Genomic DNA, 14,444 nt, shown 5'->3' with positions numbered 1-14,444 from the left:
GTCTTAATACGGATGATTGTGGCATACAGCTCATGAAAACCCAAAATTCCTATCTCACAAAATTAGCATATCATTAAAAGGGTCTCTAAACGAGCTATGAACCTAATCATCTGAATCAACGAGTTAACTCTAAACACCTGCAAAAGATTCCTGGGGTCTTTAAAACTCCCAGCCTGGTTCATCAATCAAAACCCCAATCATGGGTAAGACTGCCGACCTGACTGCTGTCCAGAAGGCCACTATTGACACCCTCAAGCAAGAGGGTAAGACACAGAAAGAGATTTCTGTACGAATAGGCTGTTCCCAGAGTGCTGTATCAAAGCACCTCAGTGGGAAGTCTGTGGGAAGGAAAAAGTGTGGCAGAAAACGGTGCACAACGAGAAGAGGTGACCAGACCCTGTGGAAGATTGTGGAGAAGGGCCGATTCCAGACCTTGGGGGACCTGCTGAAGCAGTGGACTGAGTGTGAAGTAGAAACATCCAGAGCCACCGTGCACAGGTGTGTGCAGGAAATGGGCTACAGGTGCCGCATTCCCCAGACCTGGGCTACAGATGAAGCAGCACTGGACTGTTGCTCAGTGGTCCAAAGTACTTTTTTCGGATGAAAGCAAATTCTGCATGTCATTCAGAAATCAAGGTGCCAGAGTCTGGAGGAAGACTGGGGAGAAGGAAATGCCAAAATGCCAGAAGTCCAGTGTCAAGTACCCACAGTCAGTGATGGTCCGGGGTGCCGTGTCAGCTGCTGGTGTTGGTCCACTGTGTTTTATCAAGGGCAGGGTCAATGCAGCTAGCTATCAGGAGATTTTGGAGCACTTCATGCTTCCATCTGCTGAAAAGCTTTATGGAGAGGAAGATTTCATTTTTCAGCACGACCTGGCACCTGCTCACAGTGCCAAAACCACTGGTAAATGGTTTACTGACCATGGTATCACTGTGCTCAATTGGCCTGCCAACTCTCCTGACCTGAACCCCATAGCGAATCTGTGGGATATTGTGAAGAGAACGTTGAGAGACTCAAGACCCAACACTCTGGATGAGCTAAAGGCCGCTATCGAAGCATCCTGGGCCTCCATAAGACCTCAGCAGTGCCACAGGCTGATTGCCTCCATGCCACGCCGCATTGAAGCAGTCATTTCTGCAAAAGGATTCCCGACCAAGTATTGAGTGCATAACTGTACATGATTATTTGAAGGTTGACGTTTTTCGTATTAAAAACACTTTTCTTTTATTGGTCGGATGAAATATGCTAATTTTGTGAGATAGGAATTTTGGGTTTTCATGAGCTGTATGCCAAAATCATCCGTATTAAGACAATAAAAGACCTGAAATATTTCAGTTAGTGTGCAATGAATCTAAAATATATGAATGTTAAATTTTCATCATGACATTATGGAAAATAATGAACTTCATCACAATATGCTAATATTTTGAGAAGGACCTGTATATATATTTTTCTTTTATTATTATTGTTAGGTAGTCATTGTTATTCCCTTTGTGTAGAATAGTGCTTGTTAGTTAGGTGTTTGGAGGTTTTTGGACCAGAATAATGGTATATCAGGATAATTTGGCTTCAATAAATCTTCATATATATAATTAAGAGAAGCATTCGTGTTTATTTCATGCAATAGTGATTTATCTGTCAAAACAAGGTCGAAGTTCCCCCACCTTCGGTGAAGCGGTTGAATAAACAGTGACAGTTTGTGGTTTTGGTTAATAATTTGTAATTATTAAAACGCTTTGAGCCCATAATCACAATACCAGAGGATATCTCTGATTTCTATTCGTAAGTGATGATTTTTGGTTAAGAAATTAATATTTTTCTAATTATTATTTGAAATTATGATTCTTGATGAATATTAATTAATCAATAATAATAATCCTTACAGGTATGATAAATAAAAGGCAAAGTTTATTATACCTGAAATTTATTTGATGCGTACCTTTTTGAAAGGTAATAATTATTTTTTATTTCTTCTCCGTTTTTGCACTAAAAAAACAAGAGGAACTTGACACTTAAGTACACTACAAGGGTCCCATTTTTTCCTGGATAACATTAGGCTTAGTCAGTCATTTTCTATACTGCTTCTTCAATAGTGGGTCGCAGGGAAGCTGGTGCCCATCTCCAGTAGTCTATGGGTGGGAGGCATAGGGGTACATTGGGCTTTTTCATGTAAAAAAAAAAAAACTATAAATCCAGAACACAATTTGTAAGTGACACTTTATGCACTTTTTTGTTTGTCACCATTTTTCTCTATAGAGGCAGCTGGCAGCGTAATATGAGGGGTCAAAGTAACAAAAATTAACTTCATATGAATGGAAGGTGTAAAATGCTGAACATGGTAAAATTGAGAGCCTTAAAAACCAACACTGATTAATATCGCCTCTGTGAAAATTAGAATCCGTGTATTTGGAGATCATTAAAATGATAAAATGGTAAATATTAATGTTATAAAGATTAAGGTGATCAAATGTAACGTTACCCGTTTTCATTCACTACCTTGATTTTAGCGCCTCCATTTTTACCACTTCATGATACGCTTTCTGTGACCCTAAATAAACTTTTAAGATGTTTTTAGGCGAGAATGTAGCTTTGTTGAACTCAAATATCTACTCGGTTTATTAAGATTCCGCTTCATTTAAAAAAAAAAGAAGAGGTTTGCCGTTTCTCTGCACCAACTCACTTCGGCAGCTGTCATCCGACCGAGCAGTTTTCCCTCCCTCTTCCGGAGAAAGCGCCTGAATCCAGGCTCATCGTGTTGAACCTACTGCTGGGTTTAACTACTAGATAGAAGCGTGGAACCCACATTTGTCATTGTCTTTTTCCTTGAAGCATACCTTTGAAAAGATATACTTTTGTTTGTATACGGACTCTTTAGAAGAATAGGTTACTGCCTAAACCAGAAACCCATGGTGAGTATCAATGATTATTTGAGTTAAGTCCTTTGTTTGGTTGATTTGTTTCCTTGGACAGATACTCACCACACACAGTCTGAAAATAATCCTACAGCATTCCACTAATATTAGCAATTTTTGAGAGTGCTATATGGCTAGTTCTGGACCCCAAGTAACAAAAATGACACTGTGAGCCTGATGAATGATAAAACTGAAGTGGTAAAAATGGAGGCACTAAAATCAAGGTTGTGAATGAAAATGGGCAACATTAAATTTGATAACCTTCAAATTCAAAACATTAATATTTACCATGTTATCATTTTAATTAACCTCCAAATTTAAGGATTCTAATTTTCACAGAGGCAAAATTAATCATATGTTGGTATATACAGCACTAAATTTGACCATGTTCAGTATTTCACACCTTCAATTCATTTTAAGTGAATTTGTGTTACTTTGACCCCTCATACGTTAAGGGCTGAGCCTTTAACATGTTGATGCTAGCTGCTCTTAAAGTTGTGTTAGCTGCAGATGCTTTTTTGCTACAAATGTTTGTATGAACATTAAAGGGAGCATATAAAAAATCACATTTTTTAGCCCTTAAATACACTTTGTTGTGCACTTGCAGTTTGTAGGAGTGCAGAAAAGTAGAATTTAGTCTCTCCAGGTGTTGTAGATATATCTTTATATTCTGTTTGGGCATTTTTTTTCAGTCTGTTTATTTTTCTCTATTATCTGTTACATTTATCCAACTGTTACGCCACAGTATTTGCTGAGAAACAGCTAAATAAGGTCTTGGACTTCTGGCTAATCAATTATGCGTATCCACCATTTTTATTTCTCGCTGTGATTTTGTAGTTTAACACTAGCACTCCCAGGACCGTCAATTTGACGGTTTTGAAAGTTTGACATGCCATAACTCTGGGTTATTAAACCTCTTATCTTCCTGGCATTCTGACTTTTTCTAAACCTCTGTCTTTTGTCTTCTGCTCAAGAGGCATTAGAAATGCTTCAAAAATTACATGATTGTGATTCTGGGGTCAAGAGGGATTCTGACGACTCTTCGTCAGCATTCAGTTCCAGTGACAGCGGGTCAGAAAGTGAGCCTCCCCCGGCAAAAAACACGAGTCGTCCCGTTAGCAGGAGGTTGTGGCGCATTATTTCAAGGAAGTAAAAGACTAGCCTATGTATGTACGATTTTATCATTTTAGGCTATAGTTTATAGATTAGTAAACTAATAATCTATAAACTATAGCAACAGTGCCACAATCAGCGCAGGTTCAGAGATAGGGAGACGAGCCTGGTACCCAGTGCCCAGCTATAAATCCAGCAATCCAGCTCACTGGCAGCAGAGAAACTAAAAAACAAGGTACTGATAATGGAAAAAGAAATAAACAATACGTTAGGTCATAGAAATAGTAGCCCAATAACAACAATCTATTCTGCGCTTTACAGCGTTTTCATCGCAAGACGAGCACACACCTGGGAAAGAGGAGGAGATAGGAAAGGATGGCGCTGTGTGGACAGTGGTAGGGGAGGAAGAAAATACAGGTCCTTCTCAAAAAATTAGCATATCGTGATAAAGTTCATTATTTTCCATAATGTCATGATGAAAATTTAACATTCATGTATTTTAGATTCATTGCACACTAACTGAAATATTTCAGGTCTTTTATTGTCTTAATATGGATGATTTTGGCATACAGCTCATGAAACCCCAAAATTCCTATCTCACAAAATTAGCATATCATTAAAAGGGTCTCTAAACGAGCTATGAACCTAATCATCTGAATCAACGAGTTAACTCTAAACACCTGCAAAAGATTCCTGAGGCCTTTAAAACTCCCAGCCTGGTTCATCACTCCAAACCCCAATCATGGGTAAGACTGCTGACCTGACTGCTGTCCAGAAGGCCACTATTGACCCCCTCAAGCAAGAGGGTAAGACACAGAAAGAAATTTCTGAACGAATAGGCTGTTCCCAGAGTGCTGTATCAAGGCACCTCAGTGGGAAGTCTGTGGGAAGGAAAAAGTGTGGCAGAAAACGCTGCACAACGAGAAGAGGTGACCGGACCCTGAGGAAGATTGTGGAGAAGGGCCGATTCCAGACCATGGGGGACCTGCGGAACCAGTGGACTGAGTCTGGAGTAGAAACATCCAGAGCCACCGTGCACAGGCGTGTGCAGGAAATGGGCTACAGGTGCCGCATTCCCCAGTCCTGGGCTACAGAGAAGCAGTACTGGACTGTTGCTCAGTGTTCCAAAGTACTTTTTTCGGATTAAAGCAAATTCTGCATGTCATTCGGAAATCAAGGTGCCAGAGTCTGGAGGAAGACTGGGGAGAAGGAAATGCCAAAATGCCAGAAGTCCAGTGTCAAGTACCCACAGTCAGTGATGGTCTGGGGTGCCGTGTCAGCTGCTGGTGTTGGTCCACTGTGTTTTATCAAGGGCAAGGTCAATGCAGCTAGCTATCAGGAGATTTTGGAGCACTTCATGCTTCCATCTGCTGAAAAGCTTTATGGAGATGAAGATTTCATTTTTCAGCACGACCTGGCACTTGCTCACAGTGCCAAAACCACTGGTAAATGGTTTACTGACCATGGTATCACTGTGCTCAATTGGCCTGCCAACTCCCCTGACCTGAACCCCGTAGAGAATCTGTGGGATATTGTGAAGAGAACGTTGAGAGACTCAAGACCCAACACTCTGGATGAGCTAAAGGCCGCTATCGAAGCATCCTGGGCCTCCATAAGACCTCAGCAGTGCCACAGGCTGATTGCCTCCATGCCACGCCGCATTGAAGCCGTCATTTCTGCAAAAGGATTCCCGACCAAGTATTGAGTGCATAACTGTACATGATTATTTGAAGGTTGACGTTTTTTGTATTAAAAACACTTTCTTTTATTGGTCGGATGAAATATGCTAATTTTGTGAGATAGGAATTTTGGGTTTTCATGAGCTGTATGCCAAAATCATCCATATTAAGACAATAAAAGACTTGAAATATTTCAGTTAGTGTGCAATGAATCTAAAATATATGAATGTTAAATTTTCATCATTACATTATAGAAAATAATGAACTTTATCACAATATGCTAATTTTTTGAGAAGGACCTGTAGAGGGAGGAGTCAGAGCCAGAACGCGTTGACAGAGCGCCAGATCCAAGATGCCCAGACCTCGTTCATCTGCTTGGAGGACGCCGAAATGCTCATCCACGTTCAGGGCTGCAGTGTGGCTGATGCCCGCAGAGTTTTAGGAGATGATTCCTCCTCGGACATGAGTGTGGAAGAGCTGAAGGCATTTTTAGCACTAGTTTATGTCCCGGGAAGTGAAAGGGGGGCGTAACATGGAGCTGTCCAGCTTTTGGTCAGATTAGTAAAGCTTTTTTTGAAAATGTACTCACTAATCTGTATTATTTTTCAGTACTATTTATAAATAATAATAAAACATAATAGGTTTTGATCAAATACTATTATTAATTCTTGTCAAAACCATAATTTTATAGCGTTAATGCGATGACGTCATCACCGCCCTCGCATCCAGAATGCTCGCCATCAAATTGACGGGCTTGGGAGTTCTAGTAGTGTTAGAATTCTGGGAGTCCTAGTGTTAAACTCAAGTATTCTTACGCTGCAAGAGGATAAGTTTGGTTCGGTTGTTGGGTGTATTAACCAACACAAATCTTTACACCGTCTTCCAGCATCAGAACCTCTATGAAGTGCCTGGTTAAATATTATTTTTCATGGAAATCTCCCAACATCAGTGGGGAAATTCCTATTTCCCCACTGATGTGCAACAACTTCTTCAACAACCTCCACCATTATCAAGAAGGATTTGCTAAAAGATTAAAGGGTTAGTTCCTTCTTTCTATGGAAACGATGGACACAGCAAAGCGGTAAGCAGCAAATAACGATGAAATGACAATAAACTTTATTTTCAACTTGAATTTATTGTGTGTGGAGTGGATGTCCTGGCCACTGTGTTGATAGCAGCTGCATTGTTCCTTCTGCTTATGTCAGTGCAGTGTGCCGTTTTTAGCTCCTTCAGGACAGAACCGTTTTGCATTGTTTTTGTCTTGTTTCTGCACCGCTACATAATAGTTATCAAACTACAAAAGTGGCCCAACGGGTTAAAGTGCAGCGCTCTTAGACCTCAAGGTTGCGAGGTGTGAAGTGCCTCAGTAGCATTTAAAGAGATGGCACCAAAACAAGTTGCTCTCAGACTCACCTCAGGTTAAACAGTAGACTGTGGAGCTCCAAGAACAAGGAGTTCAGACCAAAGCATTGCAGTTCAACTTTATAGAGACCACAACTGAATCATTTAACGGTGAAAAGGAAGGATTGAAAGGATGATATGTCCCCTATAAAGACATGTGTTACAGCATTTTAAGCATTAAAAAGTTGATTAAAAGAATTTGATTTGAAATATTTGTTGACTTGCATTTTCTCTTTCATGTATTTCTATTACTCACAGAAAATAAGCCTAAATAGTGAAATAAAAAATCTGTACCATGTTCCAATTTTTTATCCAACTACTCAATTATTAGAATAATCAATAGAATACTCGATTACTAAAATAATTGTTAGCTGTGCAGCCCAAACGATAGCGTTAGTTTATGTCGTCCAGGAGGTTTATTACTTCACTGTTGCAGATAACATGAGCTTTACTGTCCTTAAGCTGTTCTCAAACATCAGTATTTTTTTCCTGTGTGTCTGCCTCAAGGGGACAGCACCTGCAATCAACCCTTCAATTTGCCATGTCGGCTAATGAAAGTCACAGGGGTTATTTTTCTGGATGCACTCGCCAGGTTGGCAGAGTTTAAAACTTCCAGCAGCAGCTTATTGTTTTAATGAGTTGAGTGGCTGCAGGGAATACATGTGATAATGTGAATAGGTCAGTTTTTAAACAATTATGACACAAATGAGCATATTTGAATGATTTTTTTTTTTAGTATCGATTAAATCGGAATAGAATATTTTGAAAACTCAAATCTGAACTTAAATAGTGTTCTCTAAATCTAAATAAATCAACTTACAGTATCTTGTCTACCAAGAAAAACACACTTGTCTGAAGTCTTGGTGTTATGGTTGTGCATCTCTGGTCTGTGGCCGATACAATACGCATCTCTATACATTTCAACGATCCGAATCATTCTAGATACATAGATGGGAAAAAATTATTTAATGCAATGTCCTTCCTTAATCTCACACAATGCAGTTCAATTCACTTATTTTAGGGCAAACAAAGTACTGTTTGATTTGGTTTTCAACAAGACTAAAAGAAATGATATTATAAAGTTCAATAAACCTACCGTATTTTCCGCACTATAAGGCGCACTTAAAAACCTATAATTTTTTCAAAAAATGACAGTGCGCTTTGTAATCCGGAGCGCCTTATATATGGATCAATTGGTTAATTGGTTGATCCATACTGGTTGTACACGGCGCTCTGTCAAAATGTTTCAGTACGACTGGTAAACTACAAAGCCGCACCGCTTGCAGCATTACGGCTACCGTAGTCAGGGGTGTCACCGAAGTAATAGCGGTAAACACCTGTACTGTGCTTACTCCTAGTCCAACACCACTTGTGTGTGTATAATGTTTGAATGTACTGTTGCAGGAATTGCCTGAACTATATGTGATTAGAAGCTCAGTGTGTGGGGTGTATGTTTCGTGTGTGTGTATGGAAGATGTTGACATTACTCCTCCGGACAGAGGTGGCGCTGTGTGCTGCTGTAGCTGAGAATCAAGAGTGAAGGAGTGACGTCGGTATTATTGTGTGTGTGGGGTGGGTAGAGACGGCGACCGGAGCAGCGGTGTATGAGTCTGTAAGCTCTGTGTTTTTACGTGCTGCAAAGTCATTAAAAAGAACCCCGAATCTCGTCAACAACTCAGTGTTTTGATGCTGTTTCTTCATGCTCAACTCAGCAACGTATGAGTGAGGGAGTTAACCCCGAGGAAACTAGTAACTTCGGCCCTGGAGAAAGCGTCTCCCCTGTGTCATCAGACTACGGTCAGGGGACAGAAACAGGAAAGGTTAACAGTACTAACGTTTGATTTAGTGCATCAAACTGTTTCTTTTACGTGTTTACTGAATCAGGGAAAGGTTCCCTTTCACGTTTTAACTAACGTTTGATTTCAACTTCAACTTCATAGACTCCAATGCATTCCTAACGTGCGGTTGGCTCTATTCAATAGAATTCTATGTAGAGGAGACCTTACCATGAGAGTGAATGGAGTTATCAGAACGCTGGTTTGTAGTGTATTAATAAAGTTTGACTGACTGACGTATCTGACTGTTTTGTTGACATTCTCTTTAGCACAGCTCCATCTAGTCGATGCATAACGCAACCCCAGTCAAACGTTTGACTGCAGTAGCTTCTATTCTATGCGCCTTATAATCTGGTGCGCCCTATATATGAAAAAAGTTCTAAAATAGGCCATTCATTGAAGGTGCGCCTTATAATCCGGTGCGCCTTATAGTGCGGAAAATACGGTAATTAATAATGGTAATATGATTATCAAGGAGAGGAATCATGTGAAAACCTGCCAAAAATAACTAGTTTTGAGGGTAAGACTGCATACCCCATTAGAACACAGGCCTTCATCACTGGACAATAAATCACCTGAAGTCACTTTAAGGTCTGCTATCTTAGGGAAGTACACCTTGACTAAACCTATGGTACTTAACCTCTGATGTTACCTAACAGGCAAGTCTTTATTTCACTGAGGAGTAGTTAAGAGCTCAGTATGAATCTGTGGCGAGTTCTTTGCTTTATCTCATATTATTTCATTTTGGATAGTTATGTTAAATGTCGTGGGATTACGGAATAATATCAAATATGAGGCCTTATTTTTCTAGCAGATCACCAATCTTTAAAAAAGCCTGAGCTGCTAATACAGATTTTGTTTTTTACTGATACAGTTTTTTTAATAACTGACACCGTCAGGTGGAGTGGGTCTCCACTCTGCCCGGACTTCAGGCTGGGTTTGATGCACGACGAGTCTGCTGTCAGACTGACCACCTGTAAGTGCTGCAGTACGATTGTGTGCACCTGTATCAGAACTTTATTGAATAAGGCCACTTGTTCTTTTAAACTGAAACCAAGGTCAGCTAGATTTGATATGCAACAAGATCCCAATTTCCCATAATTCTTTTTTTTGTAGTCTAGCTGTCATAAAATCAAGCACTTTACAGGGCATCAGTAGTGCAAATAACACAGTTGTTATCAGTCAATTTACTGATGATGCAAGCTTGTTTCTTTAAAAGGTGGTTAAATTCTACGTTAATAACTGTCGTTTACCAAAGGTTCTGGTCTCCATATTAATCTTAAAAAGAATCAACTGTTATAATTATTAAGACTAGAAAACACCAGTTTAAAACTCTGCCACCAATTTAGACATTTGTATAAAAAGAAACCAACCCTAGAGATGTTTCAACATTTCAACCCTGGAACATAGAAAAATAATAAAATAATACATTTACGACTCCTGCAATTGTAAAATTGGTGATAAAGACTTTCTACACTTTGTATGGAAAAATCATTTTAAGGGGTCTTAATTTGGAGGATTTCACTACCATAAACTACACTTTCAAAATCAACAGGATAAGAAATGACCAACCACTTGTTAGAATATAATTCCCCATCATGTTGTTTTCATTTTTGGAGGCCTAGACCTTCCTGTTTTGTTCCTATAATATTGAAAAAGCCGCCTTGGAACTTTCATCTTTTCACAAGTAAACACTACTGACATGGTATTCAATTTATAAACACAACTTAAGCCAACACAAGGGTTTTATATGGAATAAGGAATATATTCTGTGACAAAGTTTCAGTTTTTTTATGACTGAATTAAAATGTATTTAAGGTACATCAGTTGTTTAACTAAAATGGACATATGTATACTGAGCATACACTGCTACAATATTCCCATCACTCCAAAAGAGTTGTCCAGTCTTTCTGATGCCTTCCCTTTAAGCACTGTAAGAATTAACTTGTTGTGATTAATTGTGTTTAACTTATATTAGTTATTTACCGGCTATTAACTGTGTTTAAACTGATACTATACATATACTGGTTTGTTTGTGCATCTGTTTACGTGTCAGTTTTATTGTATATAATATAACTTCTCTTTACTTTGAATTCATACAATGTTCTTAGAGCTGAGAAGCAGGGCACAAATGTATTCTCCAGTCCTTCTATCAGTAGGTCTGCTGCAATTAAATACACACCTAAGTAGAACGTTCACACTCTTTTTTTAGTACATGCCAGTGAGCCCATGTTTGCAGAGGATGGCCTAAACACAGTATTACCATGTGGTAAATACCTTCATTACATATCTAGAGGTGTGTTCTCTCCCCACTCATCTTCTCCCAGTGGAGATGATAGTGGACTTCTAGAGAACACCCCACATTGCTCCCACACGCCATCCTCAGCAACACTGGGTTTGCTGTGGATCACTTCCGGCTCCTAAGAAGCATCTTTTCTCGGGACCTGGCCCGGTCCTCACACACGAACAATGTTTGGTTCCAGCAGAGACTGTACTTCCTACGGCAACTCAAGAAATACAACCTTCCACAGAAGCTGCCGGTCATCTTCTACACTGCCATAATTCAGTCTGTCCTGTCTTCGTCCATCTCACTGTGGTTTGGCTCATCTACAAAGCAGGAGAGGTCCAAACTCCAACGAACAAGCAGGTCTGCAGAGAGAATCATCCAGGCTGACCTTCCCTCCATACAAGGACTTATATAGGTCTAGGGTCGGGAAAAGGGCAGCTAACATCTCCACAGACCCCACACATCTTGGTCTCAATCTGTTTAGACTTTTACTTTCAGGCTGGTGCTACAGAGACAGTTTCCTCCCCTAGGCTGTCACTCTGATGAGCACAATGTACACCTCACAGCCATAGTAGTCGTCTACTCCACTGGGCAATAAATAAGCATATTTGCAGTACTACAACATGCTTTCCCTCTTTTTACACATTAGAAAACACATGTAAATACTACTCCTTGTCCTTATTTAAGTAATTTCATTTGTTTAATTTAAATACTGTATGCTTAGTTTATTGCTGAACAGGTATAAAGAAATCACAGTGTTGCTTTTTTTAGGCTGACAAGTACTTTTAACTTGTCCATAATGTCTTTAAGTTGACCTCAGTGAATCTTAACCAATCAGTGGAGGACATTGTTTTTCATATTGTCATACTCAAATTGTCATATGAAAAACTTTATTTTCTTTCTGCCCTTTCCAGTGGTACTGACATTTAAATTCAATACTTACGTCTAACACAATTAAATTCAATTAAATTCAATTAAATACTTACGCCTAACACAGAAAAAGTATACAGAAAAACACAACTCTTAAGAAAAGACAACTAAACTGATCTGCCGGCAAATTATTACAATTATTCTGAATATTAATTAGGTTTAAATCAAACTGTCGCCCAAGCCCAGAACAGTTACAAGTAGCTGGGTGAACTGATGTAAAATAACAAAGTACTCTCACTTCCTCAGATATTTCTCACTTGGTCAGTCAGCAGTTCCTACATTCAACATGGTAACAAAAAAAGGCAGGTGCGAGCGCTCTGAATGCACAAAGTACATTTAAAAACTTGGATCTGGTCAGAGAGGTTGTAGAAATAAACATCCCAGCTGCGTCTAACTAACGCACATGGGCTGGAGCAGCATTTACTGAACAGGTTGTGGTCAATAACCGCCTCTAAGCTGTGAGCATAGAGCCAAAAGGTCCGGTAGATCATTTAAAAATCCTTTTAAAGTCAGCACTCAGCTGCAGGCTCAGCTGTGGACCTGGACCAGGAAACAGCGAAGGCCTCGAGCAAACGACTGCTTGTTGCACTATAATTAAAACGTTTTTCTCGCTTTCAGTTCAGAAAAACAAATATCAAAGCTCTCCTCATAAAACTTTCTCTGGTCTAACATGACGTAGGGGAACTCAAACGTCTTTACGTACCTGAAAACTGCAATTGTTTTATGGGTAAATGTCGATGTGTTCCCTTCCAGCCACAGCACCAACTCACTCTGGGTCACGTGCGAGCTGCCACAGCTCGGATTGGCTGATTCGGGCTCTCCTCCATTACAACACCGGCGCACTTGACGGCGCAGAGAAGAGATGTCTGCTGGCGCGCCCCGCCTCACCTCAAGTGCAATGCAACCACGCCGCATGTGTGATATGATAGAAAACAAACTGTGGCGGTTCTAGACCAAATGTACTAGGGCGGCAGGGTGGGGGCAGTCTTTTTTCATGGGGACACAGAGCAAAAAAAATGAAACAAAAAACCCCCACAATATTTCATCGTTTAATATATTTAGTCAGCCACTTGCATCTCTTGAGCAGCACATTGCAGGGCTCTGATCTAGCAGATTAAAACTCTGACCCTATCTCAATACCGTTAAAACTAAGGATCAGGACCAGTTCTATCCCCTGTTGGCCTATGTCTAGAACCACCCATGGAGACAAACAGAGAGACCTGTTTCAACACCATTGATATCTATAGTGTTAGAGCTGTATTGTTTCTGTGGCCATTTTGTCAGGGGAGTAATGATTGTGGACCTTCCTGGCACCCTAACAACACCCCCCACCCCCGGGTTGGACCCATCCTGCACGTGGAAGGAATGGAGGGGTGTTATGGAGCAGTGTTTTTTTTTTTTTTTTTTACCTACAGTATGTGGATGTGTAAGCTTATTTTTCAATATTTGATATTTGATCTGTTTCAGATCCTTGTTTAAACTTAGTTTTCAGCAACATTTAAAAGCTTTTGTGTATATCTTTATGATTTAATTCTTCTTCTTCTTGTGGAGTGGCACCGCACACCACCTCGTATGGACCGAGTAAGCCACAAGGATCACCTCCACAATCCAATGTGCCAGCTGTTGCTTAGAAAGGGCCTGACCTTTCTGAGAGCCAGAATAGCAGACAAAGAAGCTGTCTGTCTGCTGAATGGTTGTTAAATGGTAAATGGACTGAACTTATATAGCACTTTTCCATCATACAGACCACTCAAAGCGCTTTACACTAGAGCCACATTCACCCAATCGCACTCACTAACGCTCACATATTCATACACCGATACGCAGATCAGTAGGCAACTTGAGGTTAAGTGCCTTGCCCAGGGTCACATTGACATATGGCAGGAGGAGGCAAACCCACAACCTTCTGATTGCAAGACGACTACTCTTCCTACTGAGCCACAGTCGCCTAACAATGCCTTGTTGTGGAGCGGACATACGCCTCAAGCACGCGGACAGGGCAAGAAGGCTCAGAGGGGGTCCCAGGATTGAAAATGGAAAGCTGGAGCGGCAGTACGCTGCCAGCCACTGCAGACACTTTCGGAATAAAGGAGGCATTAGTCCACAGTGTAACACTGGAGCCATCAAGGTTCCACTGACAACATGGCTTAGAAACAGACAGAGCATCCAATTCTTCTACCTGTCTTGCAGAAGCCGTGACCAACAGGAAGGCGGTCATCAGGAAGAGCCACTTGAGATCCATCCCCGTAATGGGCTCAAATGGGGAAGACTAAAGGGCTGCAAGCAC

The 14,444-nt window shown here is 40.4% G+C and overlaps 1 protein-coding gene across 4 annotated transcripts in view; it reads right to left on the bottom strand.

Annotated features, from left to right (window-relative positions):
* mtm1 (myotubularin 1) overlaps window positions 1-12,977 on the bottom strand; it is a 50,597-nt gene extending 37,620 nt beyond the window's left edge. Inside the window, exon 1 of one of the 4 annotated variants that reach the window (XM_047386122.1) lies at window positions 12,861-12,977. The gene's annotated coding sequence lies outside the window, so the exon portion shown is untranslated. Of the gene's footprint in view, window positions 1-7,117; window positions 7,143-12,860 lie in introns of those variants that run through there. The other 3 variants (XM_047386120.1, XM_047386123.1, XM_047386121.1) reach the window with 3 other exon arrangements.
* Between the last annotated feature and the right edge of the window lie 1,467 nt (window positions 12,978-14,444).

This window comes from Girardinichthys multiradiatus, chromosome 14 (assembly GCF_021462225.1).
Source record: "Girardinichthys multiradiatus isolate DD_20200921_A chromosome 14, DD_fGirMul_XY1, whole genome shotgun sequence".
Lineage (NCBI taxonomy): Eukaryota > Metazoa > Chordata > Actinopteri > Cyprinodontiformes > Goodeidae > Girardinichthys > Girardinichthys multiradiatus.
Note: the sequence above shows the minus strand (reverse complement) of the source record. Positions and strands in the feature narration are given on the sequence as shown.